Genomic DNA, 24,349 nt, shown 5'->3' with positions numbered 1-24,349 from the left:
TAGTGATGAAATTCTTGGTGTTAACATTATAAGGGAGAAGTGAGTACAGTGAGAAAGGGAAAGCAGTGAAACAACAGCAATTGTTTTTTCTGTTTTGGATATTTCCAGCCTCTAAAAACTTTTAAAAAGTCAGGTCAACATTCTGTGAAAAGTATTATAGAAAAAGTTTCCTTTCAAGCATCATGTAAGAAAACCAACTGCAGTGGCTCCCAAAAGTGTTCGTACACTTGCGATTTTCAATGAAATACGCCCCTATCCACGGTTTAAAGTTTATAATTTGGAATGATTGTTTAATTTTAAGGTCTGTGATCTATTTTCTACAAAACTACATGAAAATTGTTAATAACATAATAAAATTTGATTTTTAAGAAATAAATTGTCAAAAAGTGCCAGAAACTTTATCTCACAAAAGTCTTCGCACACTTTGAAAAAATATCAAAAAATTAGTAAATAATCCAACTTTTTTCTAAGTTATTACTTAGTAGAGTATTATACAGTATCGACAATAGCTTTTAAACGTCTGGGAATAGATTTCATTGCTTTTCCTTCTTTTTTTTTTTCTTTTTGTGAATTTCTGAGTAAGTGTTCAACCGCACTTCGAGTCTTAACTGTTTCGAGTTCGCATTTTCATTCCAATGGTGTATTTTCGTAATCTAGCCTCCAGATTTCTCTAAGTGTGCTACATTAAGATTAAATCTGGCAATTGAGGAGATATTTCTAAGCTTAAGGACAATTTTTGAGGTACCAGAAACAAACGTTGAATGCTTTGTGCTTCTTATCGTTATCTTAATATAAAACAAAGTTATACCACGAAACTAAATTTTGGGCTAATAATAGTTTAAAATTGCTTTTTAAAATATTTAAATGAACAGCATGTTTCATCATTTCATCAAAAAATTCCAAACTACCAAGTCCTAATGCTGATATGGCCCCTCACACAAGAACACCTTCAAGAACCCTTTTGATTAACTGATCCCAACTAGTTTTTAAAATTAAGTTCCTCATTTTTTCTTCTATTTAAAAATATACAACAATTTAACAAAAAATGTTAAATTTATTTTCATCTATAAGTAAGTTGTTATTCTAAAAGGTATTGAGCTTCATTATTTTTTTTTTTTTTTTTTTTTTATTTTTTTTTTTTGCGACGGAAAGCGCAAGCTTTCTGTTTTTCGCACGAACAAAAAAATATCTGCGAGAAGTTCCATCTAATCCAGCTAGTCAGAGAACTTTGCGAACGATTTCAAGTGAAACGATTTTAAGTGATAAGAATAAAATTTTTCATTAAATTGTACAGAAACTTCTACAGCACTCAACTGTGTATTTTTCATAATTGTTTTAACTGTAAATCTCCGATCACGCTTTGTTAACATTGCCAGTAGATCTTTTCTTACCTCGTTTTCGATCCGATTCCATTCTTTAAAGCATTTTATCAAGTACTTTACTATAGAATGATATAAATTAACTAATTTAGAGACTTTTCAAACCAATTTACCGCAACTGTGAGGGAAAAAAATCAAATTTCGATTGGTGTTTGTTGTTTTTTATGAATAGCAGCCATTTATAAATAATAAGCAGAATATTAGGGAATTAATAAACAAAAAATTGAAGCGAAATGACTTCACAATGTCAACACAATGCAAAAATAATATTAACAAAAACCTACACGTGATAATTTTAATCATGAATTTATTCGAAAGTATTGCGGTGTACGATGACTTCTGTGGAGTATTATTTCCCTGTCTCTTCGTTTTTTGACAAATTTCAAAAATAAAAGCAAGCAATATTTTGACAACACTACTGGCGTTTTGTTCAGATGGCATAGGAATGAGGTGAAAAATATTGGACTTCATGTTCGAATTCAGTTTTGCATTATTTGGTTTTACTACAATATTTCAAGGTGTAAGAACGCTTTTGGGAGCCACTATTCGTCATCATGGTTTGAGCCCATCGAAATGAAATATCTCCATTGTTTTTTGCAGTTTCTAAACTGTTAGATAAACTTTACAGACTAGTGTTATTAATCCTACATTAATCTATTAACTTATGTTCATTTTAACAGTAGAATGATGTTGTTAATTTTGTTTGTTTGAGAATTGCAGCTATTGAGTTTATATTCTGCAGTGAGAGACCATTAATTCGTTGCTTAGTGCTACCACGACACTTTTATATTTAAAGTAGAGGAATTCTACACTGAATTAAATTTAATTATAACAAACTTGTTCATGACAATAATAATAGAAATAAGTTTGAAATACGTCATCAACAAAATAAGGATGCTTATATGGAGTTATAACTTTTGTAGCTATATAATGTTACACAAATATTTCCATTTCGTACTGATTCTATTCACATTATTTGTTTATTTTATTGTTTCACTACAACATACTATATGTAATAATATTTTTTACCCATTTCAAAATTTCAACGTACCTAGAAAAAAAGAAGTCAGATAAGCTCTTTTGAAGATTTTCTGAAACAAAACGGAAAGCAGCTGTTTTGCTAGTAATAGACAAAGGCTGCTTATATAATAACATCATAAGTTGACACTTTCGTCAATTTACTAATCCAAAATCATCTAAATCGTTCGAGATCAGTCCTAAACAAATACGAGCTAGACGTCACTACTGTGTGTCAAGACGACATGAAATTTATTTTCCTAAAGTCAATAGCCCATAACAAAACCAAGCGACAACTATTATTGGTATAATTCCAGGTAATTTCATATTATTTCAAAGTTAGCTAATTCAAAATATAAGTATCTCATTGTTCCCACAATTTTGTCTCCTTGTTCCCATAATTTTGTCTCCTTGTTCCCACAATTTTGTCTCATTGTTCCCACAATTTTGTCTTATTGTTCCCACAATTTTGTCTCATTGTTCCCACAATTTTGTCTTATCGTTCCCACAATTTTGTCTCATTGTTCCCACAATTTTGTCTCACTGTTCCCCTGGTAAGTGGGAACGGTGAGATAAAATTGTATTTTTTTTCCTCGTTTGTGTGAACTTTTAGTTTTTTTCTAGATCCTCTTTTTTATTTTTAATCTAGTAACAAACAATGCACTATTTAAAAAAATTTAATTTCTACATTTTTTAATAGTAAAAAATGTAATTGAATTTTCGTGTCTCAATGTACCCACTCTTCCCAAAATATTATTTGAGATCTACTAATATTCGTTGCAGTATTTATTTGTTTATTGAGCAATCACGATTGCTTATTGTTCTCATTTGACTGTTTTTGACGTTCCTTTGATTTTTCCCACCGCCACCCTCCGCACCATCACCGTGGACCGGCTGGCTCCTCACGATGCTGCTCCTATAGCGAAAGCCGTCTCCAGGTTGCATCCATGTCCTACACACACGCGCATACATACACAACTAAGGACACACGCACACACACACAAACACACAAACACATACACACACAAACACATACACACACAAACACACACAAACACATACACACACAAACACATACACACACAAACACACATACAAATACTTACACACACGCATACATACAGACACCCACAGATACACACACACACACATACACAACTACCCACACATTCATGCATGCACACAGACACAAACACATATGCCTACACACACATACATATACCCCCCCACACACACATTCATACACACACATACACATAACCCGTACACACAAACACACACGCCTACATACACACACTCGTGATTGCGAAAAAATAATTTGAATTCATGATGTCAAAATTCAAATTATTATTTTTTTTTTTTTTAAGTTTATTTGTATTTTAAATGCTTTTTAGAGTTAATCTAGTGCATGCGGGGCAAAGTTATAAATGACATTATTTCATTTACTTACTCAATCTTTTATCAAATCACTTTTATATTCATTTAATAGTTATTTCATTTACAATAAATTATTTAGAAATTCCCCTATTTACTCATCCGCTCACATCTTTTCTTATTCATTCTCTTTTTTATTCATTCATTCATTTTTTTCTCGTATATTTACTTATTTATTACTTCCTTTTACAAAAAAGGAACTCTTGTATTCGCGTAAAAATTTTCACTCAAAAATCGGCCTTAATTTCCATTTTTCTCACCCCCCGAATGAATGTTGAGTTTTTTTTCGACCCGATCACACGTGGATATATGCCTAGGACGACACCCGAAATATCCATTTTGACGACCCCCGAGTTATTACAACGAATTTTCTCGTGACGTCCGTATGTACGTATGTATGTGCGTATGTGTGTATGTATCTCGCATAACTCAAAAACGGTATGTCCTAGAAATTTGAAATTTGGTACTTAGACTCGTAGTGGGGTCTAGTTGTGCGCCTTCCCTTTTGGTTGCATTCGGATGTTCCTAAGGGTTTCTCTTGCCCCTTTTTGGGGGGATATCATTGTTAACTTCGATGCAAACTCAAGTTGTGTTATAATTTGTCGGACACTTCATCGCCAGTCTTTTGGCTGCCAAGTTTTGTCGCCAACTCAGCGAAAAATTTGGTGATTTTTTTTTTAATATGGTTTCAATTTGTCCACTGTTGGTGATATTTAGCAAGTAAACGATTGAATCACATTACAATTGCCAAAAAATGGGGAAATGACATTAAATTGGAGTAAAAGGAAGTCATGTGATGCATACATCAGCTCGTTACTTCCTTTTACAAAAAAGGAAATATTGTATTCGCAAAAAAATGTTCACCCAAAAATCGGCCTTAATTTCCATTTTGCTCACCCCCAAATGTATGTTGAGTTTTTTTTTTCAACCCGAACACACGTGGATATGTGCCTAAGAACGTACAGACAACAGAAATATCCATTTTGACGATCCCCGAGTTAATTACAACGAGTTTTCTCGTGACGTCAATATGTACGTATGTATGTGCGTATGTGTATATGTGTGTATGTATGTCGCATAACTCAAGAACGGAATGTCCTAGAAAGTTGAAATTTGGTACGTAGACTCCTAGTGGGGTCTAGTTGTGCACCTTCCTTTTTGATTGCATTCGTATGCTCCAACAGGGGTCTTTTGCCCTTTTTGGGGGGAAATCATTGTTAATTTCGATGAAAACTCAAGTGGTGTTATAATTTGGCGGACACTTGGCGATATATCGCCGGTCTTTTGGTCGTCTAGTTTTGTCGCCAATTTGGTGACAAATTTGGCATTTTTTTTTTTTTTTTTTTAGAATCTGGTTTCAATTTGGCCATTGTTGGTAATATTTGGAGAGTAAACTATTGAATCATATTAAAAATGCCAATAATGAGAAAATGACAATAAATTGGAGTGAAAGGAAGTCATGTGATGCACACATCAGCTCGTTTTTTTATTCGTTTATTGTTTCATTTCCCTTTATTTGTTACTTCATTTTTTATTCACTCATTTATTTAATCAATCATATCTTCAGAAATCGAATAGAAAATATTTCATGGAAAAAAATATCGTACTTTTCACTTTGCTCCATCAAAAAAAAAAAAAAGGAATGAAAAATTTAAACCTTTTTTTTTTTTTTTTTTTGGAGGTGCAATTTCCTCCCAAAAATAAAAAAACTATTAATGTTTCAATGCCAGTTTTATTGTAATATGCATTGTTCTTTATTTATGTGTCTTAATTTTCAAAACAAATTTCCAAATTTTTCATTTAAAAAAAAGTCAACTTAACTTAAGTTATCTTAACTATTTCAATTTGCCCCGTATTCCTCTTAAAAATACAAATGTTTAAAGATAAGATTTTTTTCAAAAAAGACTTTCACGTTACTTTAAAGTAAACCAAAATTATGTCTAAAAACTTATCACTTTCCAATCTTATAAGTCATCGCAATACCTTTTTATCATGACGAGTTATAAGTGTAACTTATAAATTCTGCTTGTTTACCAAGCTTTCAAAAATTTAACCCAATTATATCAAGTATGTAGCAAACAAAATCATCAAGCCTCAAATATATTCACTCAACTGTTAAAGTTTGCCGTTTTAGTTTAATTACGAACAAAAACTTTTTACTGAACTTCTAGATGTACAAATCACTAAATTTTAAGTTACGTAGCATAGCTCTCTCGTATTTTAATCGTGCCTTCATTTAAAAGGAAAATGTGAAATCGATAGTCAAAAATAAAAAGAGGCAATAAAACTTGAGCAACGCCGCCACATTTAAACTTTTTCCTTATAATCTCGAAATTGATGTTAGTTAAGAAAAGTATCAAAGTACACTCCAGCTGAATTAAATTAGGATTTAGATAAGTGAAGGAAGAGTACATTTTTTGCCGAGAGCGGCAATTGCTGGAAGCGAAACTCGAGATTTAAATGATAGTATGTGACGCTCGAAAATATATTTTTCGACTGAAAAATTTTACTGCTCGCAGTTTTTCTTTTTGCAGAGCTAAAATTACTTTTAAGGATTATAGAGACATCGCTAAGGGTTATGTGGCTCTTAATTGGAATCGTGCTATTAATATTGTTAACGGGTTGCTTTATCTAATCCTGGTTGTGAAAAATAAATTTATTTCGTAAAAATTAATATCTACATCACACTTATTAAATGCAGAAGAATGTCTGTAAGAAACTCAGTAAATTTCCAAAGCTGATAGCTATATAATGAGAAAATTGGATGCTTTAAAATTGTATGCATGATGATAGCACAAAAAAAAAATATTTCGGGAAAATTCATTTAATCAATTTTCGTTTTTTTTTTTCTCTTACCTCCATCTAGCAGTGAAGTTATTTATTTATTTAATTATTCATTTATTTTTTCATTCATTTCTTTTTCTTTTAAGTCAGTTGCAGGTGCCAAATTTGGATTTTTCATTTTGTCAATTTTTGTCGGTATTCGGTGCTTCTTAAAACTAAATTTTAAAAATAGTTTTAAGCAAATATTTGAATTCGAGTAAATAGGCTGAGGTTTAGTTTGCTTGCTTACCTCTGACGATAAGCGGAAGTTTTTTTTTTTTTTTTTTTTTTTTTTTTTTTTTTTTTTTAAAGAAAGTTGCAATTACCAAATTTGAATTTCATTCAATTTGTTTTGCTCTGATGTCGGTGGTTGTCTAACTGAATATTGACATTGTATCAGCTTTATTTCAGTCTTTCAGATTGAATCATACTATTATGTTCCTTCAATAAATTGTTCAAATAATAATATAGAATTTCATCTGATTTTCCTTCTGCACAGAATTATTTTCATTAGCTTAATTTTGCATTGAAACAATTTAAGAAGCAAAAAAAAAGGCTTAATGTTTTGTAAAAAAATTTCTAAGAGAAGAAACAAATTTAATAAAGTAATGTAAAAAAAAATACTTTTAGGAAATCAAATTTCAAACGCACGTCTAAACCATTTTTGGGAGATGTGAAGTAATCAGATACAAAAAAAAAAAAAAATCAAACACTTTGAATAAATTGTTATACTGCTGAAATATATCTATCTATCTATCTTATCTATCTATCTATCTATATGTATATATATATATATATATATATATATATATATATATATATATATATATATATATATATATATATATATATATATATATATATATTGGGCAATGGAGAGAAAAAATGGTGGCCGATTGCAAAAGGCCTTAGCCTTTTGCAGTCATAGTGCTTACTCCTGATATGGCCTCAAGTCTTTCATGTGACACCATAAGTGCGTGAATATCAATTGCATCTGGTAATTTTGATGTCCATTTTCCCACTAGATAGAGGCTCCTACGCTCTCACGATGCGAATAGCAACAGAAATTTAATTTATCTGATAGTTCCTGAGCCAAATATCCATTCAAGAAATCTTCATCATGCCGCATTCTACGACATAGTTGTTGCCTATTTTTTGAATTTTCAAAAATTTACTGATTGAACACTTTGACCTTGGATTCAGATCACCCGGCCAATAATGTAAGAAGACAATGCCTTACCATTACGCTGCCGAAACGATCATTTTTAATAAGTATTAGTTATAACTGTAATTACTCGTGAATAATAACTAAAACATAAGGTCTGGAAGTTTGGGAGAATTAATTATGTATCGTATAGACAATTTGCAATGGGTTTTAATATGTTTAAAGTCTATTTATTTTGGTCATTATTAATCATTTGAACCGTAAAAAAGTTATATATTCTAAATGATTTTAAAACTATTCTATATCAGAGGGAGATGTAAGTCTGAAATGATTTCAAAATCAATATTGCTTTATACGAGCAGAAAAGTAAAGACATTTAGCTTCGGATAAACTATTTGTTCTTAAATATTCATCCTTCATTATTACACTATTTTGTTTCTTTTTTCTTAGAAAATAATTAAACATATTTTCTAGTTTAAAAAAAAAAAAAAAAAAAATTTTCTTTTTTTATTTTAATTTTCAAATTTCGAAGCTTTTTATTCTATTTCCGTATGCAGTAGACTGCGCAAAGTCCGATTCGATGATTAGATATTCAATACAAAAATATTACATTTTAATTACTCCTTGCATTTACTAAAGAAATTAATAAATCTCTTAATCTTTGCCACGCTTTATGCTTTATAGTGTACCTAGCATGGGTGGCATGTTTGTAAGGGGGGATGACATCAAGGTGGTTATTTGTGGTGTCTTCCCCCCCTCCCCACTTACAAACTTCAACAAAAAAAAGTTTTAATGTTCATGTAAACATTAAAGCATAAAATGTATACTATTTTTTGAAAAAACTACAATTATGCTATTTTGAAATTTTTAATGGGATAGTGCACAAAAGATCATTCCATTATGTGAGGTGGGAGAGAGGGGATCTAGAGTTCTTATGGGGAAGTTGTAGTAGAATTTTAAATGAAATTGTTAAAGGATTTAGATTTTTGCGTTGTGTGAAATATGTATGTATAACCCATTCATATCACGATCCTCCCCAGTTTGTGCACGTGCATAGAAAAAGGTAATGTATCCATGGTGACTTATCATCTGGGATTGGAGATATAAAAATGGTACCTGGATAAATGAGGACACAAATTTGTAGATAAAAAGACGATTCATTTACTGTTACTTTGGGGACATGACTGGCTGGTGCGGATGCCGGCGATCTCCTTCCATTAACTCCACATATATCCGGACTCCAGAAAAATTGGTCGATCACTCAATGGAACGCTTCATATCATCACTTTGGGCATGGTTCAGTTCTTATATCACAGTTCTGATCCCGGTGAGCAGCGGGCATCCCTGTCCTATCCATTCCTAGAGGACCTCTTTCTCATTCACAAAAAAACGCAGTTGAAGAGTCCATGCATAATTCCACACTCTCTGGTCATTTTTATTTTTCACTATTCAGGACCGTAGTGGAGCGTTCAGGCGATTCTTACATGTCCGCCGGTCATCTGATGTAGAACTTATTTCATGGAGATTCCATTTTTATAACACAAAAAGACGGGTGATGAAAGTTGTTGAAGAGAAAAAAAAGGAGACACGACAATACAGGCAACGGATGTGGCTCAACTGACTTTTTTCCACGTGCGCCACAGCCGAGCTCAACTCTGTGTTGCCATACACATTTTTAAAACATTTCGACCGAAGTGCTTCTTCTTCTGTCCGAGAGGAATGGAGGTCAGCGTTGCGTACATAGAGATCAAGGATAGTGGAGAAAGAGAGGAGATCCGTAAAATATATGTCGAGCTTCACGACATATTCTCCCCCCTGACACAGTTAAGAAAAATTTAAAGCCAAACAAACAAAAAAACGAAAACCCCAAAAAATTTTTTTTGTATATGAAACCCTATCACTAACCAACATCTCGCATCAACCAGTCACTTACATGGGTGCTTACATAAACCAGTACCTCAGACGGTACCTTTGAAAAAGCTTGATTAAACAATCATAAAAATATACACGATATACAAAAAAGGAAGTATCTAGAAATTCATACATACTTATATGCATCAGAACAGTATGTCAGAAAATAATTTGATGACAAATTATTATTATTTTTCCACAAGCATATACCCTCAAGTGATAACTCGAGTACTTCACTCAAGAAGGTTCAACTCGTTGTACTTGATCTTAATCCTGATTTTTTTTTTTTTTTTTTTTGATACTTCCACAGAAAAAACATTAGTTTCAATTTAAAAAAAAAAAAAACATGAGAAAATTTTTTTGAAATCTTCACAACCAAACATTTTCAAATGGTGAAAATAGTACGTAAAATAGTGTATAAGTTTAACTAACATTTAATCAAAGTATATTCGACTATGCTTCACAATTGTTATGAATGTATACTCCTCCTTTGTATTCATTTTAATTGCAAAATTTGCATCAGTGGCAAACACTATCTTGACAGTTCACCAAAAAAGTTCTTAGTTTCAGTCACTAAAAATTTTTTTTTTTTTTTTTTGAAGAAAACAAAATTTTTTTTTGAAAAGTTCATTTGGCTTTGATGTTGAAAGATGATTGTCACAATTGCTCATAATTAAACTGTCATCTGATTGTAAATTACCAATTTTTTTATACACACTGTACTTCAATCAAATTTTGTAAAGACATTAAAAATTATACACAAACAATGCAAATTAAAATATTGAAAAAAACTATGTACAAAATATTCGAAGACACCAGTTTTCAGATCACTCCAACCCAGCCATGTGTATATGTAAGTTCAAACTGATTATGTGTGAACACAAATCACTTCAATCCTTTGGAAAACATCACAATATCCTCCCCTTAAAAATTTTGCAAAAGAGGTAAACTAAAGTGTATGAAACAAATCTTAAACCAAATAAAAACCAAGAAATTACCTTCATAATGAAAATTTAAGCTGCCATCACCAATGAAAAAATTTAAAATAAAAAAAAAAACACGACCAAAATTCAAAACAAACAAGATCTGTAAACAAAACAAATATGATGCCAGCATCAAAATAACAAACGTAAACAAATAAAGTTTGAATTGAAGAGAAAACCTTAACCTGATCAGTGTGCACCCTGACTCAAGAAAAGTGAAAAAAAATTATTGACAACTTCTTAAGTAATACCTTGTTTTATACACTTGAGTTTGTTCCTCGACATTAGAGCTATTTCCCTGATAATGTTGTTTCCTGTGGATTGCAGGTCTTAATCTATCAACATGAACTTTAAATGTATTTGCAAAAGAGTTGTTGGCAAACCTAATTAAATAATTCACTGTGTTACATCTTTTAATAACCTGATATGGCCCAGTAAATTTTGGTTTAAATTTGTCCTTAGATCTTAAGTACACTATTTGCCCTTTCTTAATATCCCTCAGCTTAGCATTTTCATGTTGCTTCACATTTTGCTCATATTGTTTTCTCTCTAAATTTGAAAAGGCTGTGGTATACTGTTTCTGTAAGGTTTCAAGGACATGTGCCATATATTGAGTTTTGTCCAATTGAACACATTTTATATCAGGGTTATATGTGTCAAAAATCAAAGCCAATTCCCTTCCAAAGTGAAGAGAATTAGGAGTAAAACCCGTTGAGCTGTGTACAGAACCATTATACAAATTCTGGTGAATTTTTAGCGCATGTGAAAAATTATACCCTTCTTCTTGCATTGCTAAAATAGTGGCCTTTATTCCGGTATTTATCCTTTCACTTTTTCCGTTGGCTTGTGGTCTACCTGAAGAAGTGTGTCTTAGTTTAATACCCAATGTTTTTGACAAGGTCTCACACATCTCAGCTGTAAATTGTGAGCCTAAATCTGTTAAATTTACAGCGGGTCTCCCAAAAATACTTATATATGTAAACAAATGCTTTGCAACAGATTCCGCAGAAATGTTCGACATTTGGTATAATTGCATATGTCTACTGAAATTGTCAAGCACAGTAAGTACATATTGTCCATTCCCTAGGGGGCCCAAAATGTCGCAAGAAATTTGATGACCTGGTTCATGAGGAATAAAATTTTTGCCTAAAGGAGCTTTTTGCATAGCATAAGGCTTCAATTTAATGCATTTATCACAAGAATAAACCCAATTTAATGTTTCAGCATACATTCCTACCCAAAAATATTTTTGTTTAATGAACTCATAAGTTTTTGCTAACCCTTGATGAGCCAAGTGAGCAATTGCCATAACCTTAGGTCTCAGTGACTTAGGAACAACAATTTTATGTACTACTTCATTATTTTTCTTGTCGTTGAAAGCATACATCAGTACCTTACTTGAAGGGTGGATAAAATATTGGTCCACTTTTTTAGTTCTACGTTTTGACGACATTTTTTGTAAAATTACAGCTAATTCAGAATCTTTTTGCTGTTCTTGTCTAAATGACTCATCAGAAATTTCTAACTTAGGGTCATGTGGGTTCAGATTAGAAACATTTAGCTGATTTACAAACTCATAGGTGTCATTATTTTCCTGATTGTTATTACTACAATTTTGTGTTTCCCTAGAGCTACTAGTCATACTTCTAAAATTTTCCTGCCAATTATCTAGACTACCCTCGGTTTCGTCCTCATCCTCTATATTTATTATGGGTAAAATTGCACTAGAATTTAAAAGATCTTGATTTTCTTTTAGACTTTCATTTGGTAACTGTTCAGAAATTCTAGAGATAAAATCCGAAAGCACATTTAATTCCCCTTTTATAAATTTCATGGTAAATGTATATTCACTTAATTGTAATAGCCATCTAGTAGTCAAATCAGCAGGCGATGAAATCTTTTTATAATGCTGCAGTGGTAGACTATCAGTCAATATACAAAAATGACGTGAATAAAGATGGTATTTAAATGCTTGTACCCCTTTTACAATTGCCATTAACTCAAGTTTAATTGCAGGATACCTTTTCTCATGTTTGGAGAGTGCTTTGCTAAAATATGCAACCGGGTGTAATTTCCCGTCATGTTCCTGCATTAGTACAGCAGCAATCGCTATGCCACTCGCATCAGTATTTAGTACGAATTCTTTATTCCAGTCAGGAAGCTTTACAAAAGGCGCAGCGAAAAAATTTCTTTGCAACAAATTAAATGCTCTAGTGTGTTCAGAAGTCCACTTAAACTTATTTTTATGAGATGTTAGTTCAGTAAGTGGTTTAGTAAGTTCCGCATATGAGGGAATCAACTGTCTGTAGTAACCACATAATCCTACAAATCTCTTGACTTGTTTTGAAGTTTTGGGAATAGGAAATGAAGTTACTTTTACGATGTTGGATTTAACTGGTGACACGATGCCCTGTGTTATGCTAAATCCTAGATAATCTATACTCGTTTTATGAAAAATACATTTTTCAGGAGATAGGGTTATGTTATATTTCTGGAAAATGTTCAAAACTGCAGTAATTTTGTCTACAGACTCTTGGAAACTCTGGGCACAAATCAATACATCATCTTGATATGCAAACAAAGCTGGGAGATTTAATTCCTCTAAAATAGAGTCCATCAGAGATTGAAAAATTGAACTTGAATTTTTGAGTCCGAAAACTAATCTCTTATTTTTAAATGTACCAAAAGGCGTAGTAAATGCCAAAATATCTTGGTATTCTTCAGGGAGTTTGATTTGCCAGTAAGCATTCTTTAAGTCACATACAGTAAAAAATTTATATTGAGCAATATTGCTAAGTATGGTAGCTATTTTTGGAAGAGGGTAAGACGATGATTTTAAAATGCTGTTAATTAGCCTCAAATCCATAGCTAGTCTATATTTAGGTGGGTCATTTTTATTTGTACACTTCTTACGAACAAGGAGCATAGGTGCTGACCACTCGGTATTTGTTCGAGCAATCAAATCAGCGGCCTGTAATTGTTCAATTTGCTCTAAAGCTTCCTTTTGTAGAGCCTGCGGAATTGGGAAAGGTAACGTCTTAATTGGGTTCTTATGAATAAAGTCTAATTTTGGTACTACCTTATCAGTACATCCCAGTGTATATAAATTCTTAGAAAATGCAGCCGAATGTGACATTAAAATGTCCCTTAGGTGTTCTTGTTGTTTACTATCTAAATGGGTTAAGTCAAAATCAGTTTCTTTTAACTCCTCTTTGCGTTTCTGTAAAACCTCCTCACTAGCTGTAATTAAATTCAAATATTCCCTTTGAACATTCTTATCATTCCCTGCTCCAAATTCAATGTCTGAAATTATGTTTCCAATAACCTGTCCTTTATTTAGGTGAATTTTTTTTGTTTTGGACAAATTTTTGATATACACATAGATTTGGTTTGATGCTTTATTTACATTACCAGAGTTCAATTTGTTTGAAGAATTTGAAATTGGAAAAGTAGCATTTTGATCAATTTGTAACAAATTTAGATATTCATTAATATTATTGTCATTTGAAGAGTAAATAGTAGGATCACATTCAAGATCAACAGATTTTAAAGACGGGTCAAACAAAAAGTTTTCAGCAGTCACATTTTCAGACATTGAAACCAAAGCATAGCATGATTCATTTGGGGGAATTATGAGTTTCTTAACAAGACGAGCATGAATTTCTTTTGGATGGTATGCACCGACAAGTGGAATATCCTTATTGTTGATGGAAATCAAATATTTGTCTATGTGCATACACACATTATGGCGGGACATGAAGTCAAAACCTAAAATTGCTCGATATTTAGATTCTTTTGGAAGTTCAACAATATAAAAAGTGTGTCTGAAATGTATTTTATTCAATTTAAATGATACCTCAGCACATGCTGAGAAATCCACCGAAGAGTTTACAGTAGCAATCGACACTTTACGAGAAAGAAATCTATATTTGACCTCAGATTTTATGCTTTCAAATGTGTTTTTAGCCAAAATTGAAATTGTCGATCCTGAATCAATCAAAAACAAAGCTTTGTGATTATTAAAAGAGCCTTCAATTAAGGGCAAGTTAACACTATCATGATTAGCCACATTATAAATAAACTCATATTTTGTGGACATTTCAGTCTGTGAATCCGCATCAGTTTTCTCGATGGCATTAGTTGAACTACACTTTTTTTTATTTTTAGAAGTTTGACATGCTGATGAAAAAAAATTTTGAGAGCCTGACTCATCAGCCAGTGCAGGTCTCTTTTCTAGTTTAAATTTTCCCCATTTGAAATATTTCGAGAATTACTAGCCCAATTTCTAGTGTTTCCCCTATTTTGCCTAAAATTGCCCCTTCCCCTAAAATTTGAGTGATTTGAGGAATTTTGATGACCTGAACGATTTTGATAATTTGAAGAATTTTGGTTCAAACTCAAATATTCCCTACAAGAAAACAAAGTGTGCCCTTGACGACTACAAAATTGACAGAAAATACTATTTCGAAATTGTCCCCTGTGACCAATATTCTGCCTATTTCCCCTATTATCATTGCCAAAATTTTGTTGACTGTTGTTATACCTATTCCTAACATTATATGGTTCAGATCTGTTTCTGTTCCCATGAAATTTTTCCCCATTCGAAAATTGTCTTTGTGAGCCGCGACATTGTTTAGCTGAATGACCTTTCTTTTCGCATAATTGACATTCAATTTGATTTTGCGCCTGTAAATTGTTAATCTGCTCTTGCATTGCCTTAATTTGAGTTTCATATTCATTTAGAGTGGATGTATGTGGGTTTACTGACATACACGCAGACAATTGTGCATCCTGGCATTTCTGTGCGAATGTTACTGCCTCCTCATACTGAGTTATATCATTTTCAAAAAGCTTACATTTTATATCAGAGGGCAACGCATTAGAAAACTGCACAAACTTTATTTGTGATAGTGCCTTTTTATCACAGTTGTAATAAACTTTTACCGCCATTGCATCAATCCTATGAGCTAAAGACTTAATTGATTCCGCTGGTAACAATTTTATGTTATTAAACTCTGTAACAGATACTATTTTGTTATTTGAGGAGAAGAATTTCTCAAATATGATCTTAGCTTCTTTAATGGTCTGAATTTCTTGGAATTCGGGGCACTCAAGGAAATATTTTAAAGCATTGCCAGTTAATTTTGATTTCATCAAACTGATCATCATGCCTTGGGTATAATTATTATATGTTTGGACATCATTAAGTTGGGAGAAAAAAAATTTAATCATATCCTCACTTCCGTCAAAATTTTGAATAGATATATTTAAGTGTGGGTGTACACCTGGCCGGTCGGAGGAACTGGGTGTCCCCGAAGAGTGAGTCACATCCGTTGGCATATTATCCCGTGTCTGATTTCTAGTATTAGGCATATTCTTACATAAAACTTACAAGTCTTATAAAATTTTCCCTTTTTTTTTTTTTTTTTTAAAAAATTTAGATGAAATACATCGTACTCAAAACACACTCCTTATTTAAAAAATAATTAAAACATATCACATGTAAAAAAAAACATCATATATCACATTTAAAAATTCTCGATGACATATAATACTGATAAGATCATTTTCATTTAAAAAAATATTATAGAGTTCTTTCATTTTACTATTGTTCATTATTTCTATAAAAATTCATTTTCTTTTCCCGTGCACGCAAACAAACAGGTGAGGAAGGTCAAAGGCACCAAATTTATATGGGGAAGTTGTAGTAGAATTTTAAATGAAATTGTTAAAGGATTTAGATTTTTGCGTTGTGTGAAATATGTATGTATAACCCATTCATATCACGATCCTCCCCAGTTTGTGCACGTGCATAGAAAAAGGTAATGTATCCATGGTGACTTATCATCTGGGATTGGAGATATAAAAATGGTACCTGGATAAATGAGGACACAAATTTGTAGATAAAAAGACGATTCATTTACTGTTACTTTGGGGACATGACTGGCTGGTGCGGATGCCGGCGATCTCCTTCCATTAACTCCACATATATCCGGACTCCAGAAAAATTGGTCGATCACTCAATGGAACGCTTCATATCATCACTTTGGGCATGGTTCAGTTCTTATATCACAGTTCTGATCCCGGTGAGCAGCGGGCATCCCTGTCCTATCCATTCCTAGAGGACCTCTTTCTCATTCACAAAAAAACGCAGTTGAAGAGTCCATGCATAATTCCACACTCTCTGGTCATTTTTATTTTTCACTATTCAGGACCGTAGTGGAGCGTTCAGGCGATTCTTACATGTCCGCCGGTCATCTGATGTAGAACTTATTTCATGGAGATTCCATTTTTATAACACAAAAAGACGGGTGATGAAAGTTGTTGAAGAGAAAAAAAAGGAGACACGACAATACAGGCAACGGATGTGGCTCAACTGACTTTTTTCCACGTGCGCCACAGCCGAGCTCAACTCTGTGTTGCCATACACATTTTTAAAACATTTCGACCGAAGTGCTTCTTCTTCTGTCCGAGAGGAATGGAGGTCAGCGTTGCGTACATAGAGATCAAGGATAGTGGAGAAAGAGAGGAGATCCGTAAAATATATGTCGAGCTTCACGACAGTTCTCTCCCGCTGAAAATTTTCAAATATGTAGACTTAAAAAGGCATTTTTGCTTCATACGTTTAAAAAACTTGCAATTCCACTTTGGGTGTCACCCCCCAGACTGGTGATACCCAGGACATACCGCCCCCCCCCCCCCCCCCCTCCTGCAGCGACGCCACTGTGCTCTAATTATGTTTAAAGCTCTCATTCTAATACTTTTCAGCATTTATATGGTAGGAATTTAAGCTAATGAACAACCATTTCATTTTTTTAAGATGGTTTTAGAAAAGATATAGTTTTATAAGACAATGGGGTGGTTTCCTTCAGTCAAAAGTACTACTTTTAGTCATTGAAATGGATAGAATGAGCAAAAAAAAAAATGGACACAGAAAATACTTTTATTTTCCCCACAGTTTTTTTGTAAATTATTATTTTTTTTTTTTTAATCTCCAATTTTTCAAACAAGGAATGGTTTTGATGACTTCGCAAATGATGCACTTGGCGCATCTTTCTACCACGATTCCACGTTATGATAATCAAAAAGCGAATTGAAATTGCCCTCTACGCTTGCTATCAACCATATCGTTGCTAAAACATGTAAGTAAAGATGCGAATTAAATATTTTGCACTGTGAATAGCAGCACTGAATGGCATTTCATCCTTTGTGATGTCATCGGCAGAAGCCGTAAACAATAAAAGCGCTCCGATTTAAGTATTTTTTTTAATATTAAACGTAAACATATTATTTAAAAAATGGTCAGATCCTATATTTTTAAGCATGCTCTTTCAGAAAAAAATACTTTTAAAACTTTGGAAACGACCCCATTCTACTCCTCTTAATAAGAATGCAATGAGTTTAACTCGGGCTATTTATTTTGTATTTACATATGACGGGCTTTTCCAAAAATGATGATTTGTTCTTTGTGACACTCAATAACTTATCTCACGTAAAAAGTAGGGTAAGAGGTAATAATACATTATCTTATTTAAATATAATATGACAGCTAAATATTTTTCTTCAATACTGCTTCAAAATTACTCCGTCTTGGGACCTTGTTCGTAAAATGAAACTGACAATCCAAACGCATGAAAACACCACACATCCAAAAAAATAACGAATTATTATTTATGAAGTTTGAATGTCATTATCAACTCAAAATTCTGAGAAACAAAATACATTTAAAGAAACATCCACATCATTATTATCTTCGGCAAACATTTTCTTTGTTCAGAACTAATTAAGTCAATGTTTGAGATAGTCATCAGCTTCTTTTCTCCCAAGAAGCTTTCAAGAAACCTCATCACATCTCAAAAGAGTATTTCCCTGATTTTGAGAAGCTACCATGCATATAAATGATTATCTAAGCACTCAAGGACAGTAATTTTCATCCGATTTCCTCTCCTTGACAATGACACGCAGGAAGTCACCTTCCTTCCCAGAGAGGGAGAAAGGGAACTCTTCACGTTGATAATTTTATAGACAGCAAAAGGAAATCACTTGGAGATACCTCTGCCGTGGCTTTCAATTTGTGTATGATCTTATTTTCAGAAAAGAAAATAAAACTTTTATGTTCGGGTGTTGAAGGTTTTTTCCAAGTAATGAGAGCACCATTTTTAGTCCTAAACTGAGAAACTTGCATTGAAGTTTATGTATTTCGCGTTAGTTTGTTGTTTTGCGGATCTTTAATACTCTGGGGAAACATTCTCCTCTTATTAAAAAAACAAAAACTGCTTTCTCGTCGTTCCCTCATTTAAATCTATTTTTTCGCTCAAATTAGTCACTCTATTTTAAAACTTTTTCCCAAATTCCCTACGTGGCAAAAAAAAAAAAAAAACTTCAAAATGATTCTGAAACCATTCTTGCTTATTCTTGTGCAAAATGACCGCCTAAATCCAATATGACCACCTTTTCCTCGATTATTTTTTCTTTTCCAGTTTTTGACACTTTCATGGATATTGTTTTTAATGGGGGGGGGAGGAAGCATTATATCGACCATTAACCTTCTTCTGAGGATAGAGAGGACAAATACAAAAGCAAGAACATTTGTTAAAGTTAGAAGACTCGTGGACGTATTTCGTCTAAAAAACTTAAAAATCATAAACATATCTCAGCTAAATTTATTATACCTAACCACCACGAATTCGAAGTTTTATGCGTGGTAAATAAATCTAGTTGACATATCAAGAGCTTTACGAAGTACCGTAAAACGGTACAACTTTATGCCAAGGGGGCAACAATGGGCCACTGTTGCCATGGCGATGATTTTGCTCTCTAATGACCTCTTTTTCGAACCTACGAGCTCCAAAAAAAAAAACACCAGGTAGTTTTACCATTTAGGCAGCTAAAGACGCTTTATCAGAAATGGCCATTGTTTTTGTACACCTTAGAAAATTTAGTTGTTCTTAGCGTGTGATTCGACTCACTCGTGGAAGAGCCAAAAGTCTCCTTTGGGCGGACCAATTATACTGTTTTCCAAGATCTAGCTAGTTCAGATTTGCTTTACTAATTCGTCAGTTATGCATTAAGCCGCTTTTGACTTAAAATGTTTCATAGTTTTCACAAACTCTCAACATTTATCGAAAGTGGGAATGTTGGGGTACCACAAAGGGCCACCTATTTTCCCGGTTTTTAGTGGCTTGGAACTTCCTTTTATTCTCTGTAGGGGTGCTTTTGCCATATTTTGTGTTATTTATTGCAAACAATGGCAAGAAATGACAGAAGAAAGTTTGAGGGTCACCCTATCGCCCATACTCCTAGGAGTTTTTTGAAGAAGGTGCTGATTGAAATCCGGACCAAATACAAACTGAGATAATGTTTAAAAATCATTTATTTTGATGAGATTTGGAATAAGAAATGTAATTTTTTTTTTTAATTTTTCAGACCTACGTATATTCTGAGACTAAGTATAAGTACCTAGCCTTAAATTGGTGAGATGTTTCTAGTTTTCAAATGTTTCTATGTCAAAACCTACGCAGATAATAAAGAGCGTTACCTACGTTTACTATGTTGAACTTTGTTAAACGCTCGAAACGACAAATGATGATTAAGTTTTAAAAAATGTTTTTTTTTTAAAAAAGGCAAATGATGGATTAAAAAAATTCTTTATACAGTTTCAAGCAGTGGACAACCCGTAGTCTCAGACAACAACAGGCCAGATCACGTTTTCAATGTGAGGTGGGGGACACGGGGGAAAAATTCCCCTTCCTCTTCTTTCCAACTTAGTTCATTTTTAACACTTCATTCGAACGACGAAATGTATAGCTAACATTGCTAAAGTTTTCAAATTTCTAAATCAAAGATGTACACGGAATTTTCATTGAAAACATCGAAAAGTGGCCCATAGTTGGACCATTTTACGGTATTATATAGATGCCTCAGTTGCCAAATCGATTAACTCCACATTTTAAAAGAAAATCCTCATTTCTGCTTAAATAGTGCTTAATCAATGCTTAGAATGGGAATTTATATTAAACTTTTGGTTCAGTACATCTCTGATCCTGTAACGGCAGAAAGTGTAACACCAGAGCCCATTCACTCCAGTGGATAACATTATATTCTTCATCACTTTTCTCGAATTTTTGTTTTATGGAGTTAGTCAATTTAGCAAGTGAAGCATCCATATATTACTCCTTTTTCAGTTTTAGTCTTCTTTTTTTAATAAAAAAAGTAATCCATTCACTATTTTAAGAAGAATTATGAGCGATGTAAAGACAGATAAAGCGAAATGACGCTGATTTGTCAGCCTCAAGAAAATAAGTACATAAATAGAATAAATATATAAGTAATTAAAATTGGAAAACATATAGAAAAACAACTTGTATCTAATCTCATATTTGTACGATTAATTTTCGAAATTTGTCTTGTGAAACTCGATTTGAATGACTCTCGTACCACTAAAGGTTAGAAGCAAATAAAGTTCATTTGCATAATGAACACAAAAGATAAAGCAGAGAATAAAACAATAGATTTCTTTTGTTCAATTAAAAAGGCAGTGACAACCGTTCCATATTATTGCAAAAAACCTTTTTCAAATGCTATAAAAAACATATACACATATATTTTTTTTTCGTCCTAAAAACAAAGCGACTTTAAAAACTGAATCATTTTTTACATCTCTTTTGGTAAAAACATTTAAAATCATGAAGTTACATCATGGATTATAATAACAATTACTCCTAATCCTTTACTGAAGTATAAAAAGGAAGCATGTTAATGATCTAGGGTTTTTTTCATTCTTTTTTTAGCTATAGAATTTCAAGCAACAGTTACTATACGCTTCGAATCACGCCAAAGAAAATACGAATCAAAGAAGAAACAAAATCTCCCATTGTGCGTGTGAAATGCTGGGAGTTTAAAAGAATTTTTTGAGTCAAATTTTAAAAATATATTAATTAATACATTTGGTTAATTTTCGAAAATCTGTGGAATAAGATCAAGCAATAATTTTGAAGTCTAAATTTAATGATAAAAATCATGTGACATAAATAAAATTGTGAAATAATTGTTCCTTGCCTGATACTGTTACTTGAGATGTTGGCAGTATTCTTTAAACATAGTGTTAAAAACACGCTTTAGTAGCAAAATGAACTAAAACGTTGAAAATAATCTTTGGGTGACAAGTATATAAAGTAATTGACCAAACACGTAATTTTACTATAATAGAAAAAAAAGTGTGAGGGCTTCTTATCAGCTGTCTTAAATTTCTTTCACTTGTTCTCCATGCAAAAATGTAAATATGCAGCTCCCTACGTTTTTTTTTTATTACAGTAAAATTAAGTGTTTGTCAATTACTTTATACTTTATAACTTTATTACTTTTCTTCTCTACCATTCCGTTGCATGTTTACCACGTGCAACCTCAATTTTAATCCATGCCCACTAATCACCTTTTTGAGCGACGAAATGAAAACTCTACTTTCATGCCACACAACAACGCCTTTCTAGCTAGATTGCCTGCTTTAGCGCTCTACACATCGACAACAGTTCTACCTCAAAACTTATAAAGGGTGTCCCAAAATTAACGCAAGATTTGAATTTGCCACCATTTTTTCCATAAATTGTTGGCAGCCATGAAAAAAGAACAATTTGACAGTTGAGAGATTAGGGTTAGTAAAAACGGGTTGTTATTGTACCATACAGCTAGAGAGAGTGAAACATTTCAATTACTGCATAAGGCATTTCCTAGTCGCGTACTCTCTCATTTCGGTGATCACACTGCAAATAAATAATCAAACACTTTTTGAACACTTTTTTCACACGGGCACTTGTCTCCTTTTTTAGAACACTTATTTCGAACATTTATTAAAACCGTTGTAAGATCACTTTTTAAAACATTTTTTGAACACGTACACTTGTCCCCTTTTTTAGAACACTTTTTGGGGTCAGTTTCCAAAACACTTCTAGAAACACAGTTCGGAACATATATTTAGTTCAGCATTTTTTTAGCGCACTTTTTAAGCATTTATAGGATCGCGTTAAAGACACGTTTTTGAAAACTTCATTGAACATTTTGTGGCACACATACAGATACAGTTTCTAGAATGCGTTTTAGAACAATTTCTTCGCACTAATATCATCCGAGGATACCTACCGCACACATATAAAAGTAGCATTTAGAAATTATAAATATGCACTAAATTCGTGTTCATTTTGAGACTGCAGGCTGATGATGGTTTAGGCTTTGGATAGATCTAGTTATTAGTCAGCATAGCTACTATGAAAATTTAAAATACAATGATATTTCCAAGATAATTGACTATCTTACAGCAGAATTGCACACGAACAATGTTTACCAATAAAAAGGTTGCAGGAAAATGTAGTGCACAATATTACTTGGTACAGAAATTGCATATATTTAAAATATTAATTTCCATATTTTAGTTTTCAAAGCTAATCCATGCTGTAAAAAGTAATCAAAAGTGTACAAACAAAGGCTCACATAACTTCAGTTTATTGCTTCATAAATTTCATTTTCAAAAATTTTAATTTCTCAAGATCAAAATAGATTTGCCTTCATTGTTTGAATTCGTGCTACTTTGCTATTCAGTGATCTATTGCTTGGTATCTGATCAATGACCTTAAACATTAGTTGTGTTCTTTCAAAAATGTAAGTGCAGTGGAATTCTTTAATGACTAATTATTTCCTTAAATATTAACTAAAACGATGAGTGCTGGATCTGGGGACGAAGGGGGGAGTTGGGATCCTTGCCCCCGTGAGACAATTTTTGGGGGACAACAAATTTGTTCTATTTCCGTGGGGGTGGGGGGGGGGTTCGTTGAAACTCAATATAAAACTTGAAGGAGAATGAGTAGGAGCATCAGTTTCAAGATTTGCCCTAGCTCGGAAAAATCGTATATCCGGCACTGACAATTATCAATTAAATATTTTTAGTTTTAGTTCCTTGCATAAGGAAGAAAAGTGTTCGCGAAAAACAAAATAAATAAAAAATTACTTTGTCGTCAGTGGCTGGCATACACTTTCAATTTAGTAGCACTTTTTTACCATTAGTAGACACTTTATTCAAAACATTTATTTATTTCTTGAATGAGAAAAAAATGTACATTAAAACATGAGCTGTGGAAAAGGTATTACCGTATGAGATCTAACTGAAATTCCATTCATTTGCCTTTTTTCTATCCCCTCCCCCCTCCCGCCAAAGGTGAGTACAAACCTTTTGTATAAGCTTCCAGGTTTGTGTTTGTTTTTAAGGGGTGCGGTTTGGATCCTGAAATTAATAATGGCTTTTATTATTGATTGAAAGGCAACATGTAATACTAAGGTTGGGATTGTTATTACAATGCAAACTAATTGCTTCAAAATAGAAATGATTTGTGTATGAAAATTCATTGGTGCAAAAATTGTGTGGCCGTTTCGGTTCTTAAGACGTGACTGGTTGAGTACTCTTTTTAGCTTCCATCGTATGGCATTTAATCCCCAGATGGCAACTAAATGCCATACATTCCGGTCTAACTCAATCAGACAGTTAATATCAAGTTCATTAACTAATGCAGCTAAATTTAAAATACGCATGGGATTTATGTTTCAAACTTACGCACATAACACTGAACTGAGTTTATCAAACTTATCTAGTC

The sequence above is a fragment of the Uloborus diversus genome, chromosome 6, assembly GCF_026930045.1.
Source record: "Uloborus diversus isolate 005 chromosome 6, Udiv.v.3.1, whole genome shotgun sequence".
Lineage (NCBI taxonomy): Eukaryota > Metazoa > Arthropoda > Arachnida > Araneae > Uloboridae > Uloborus > Uloborus diversus.
Note: the sequence above shows the minus strand (reverse complement) of the source record.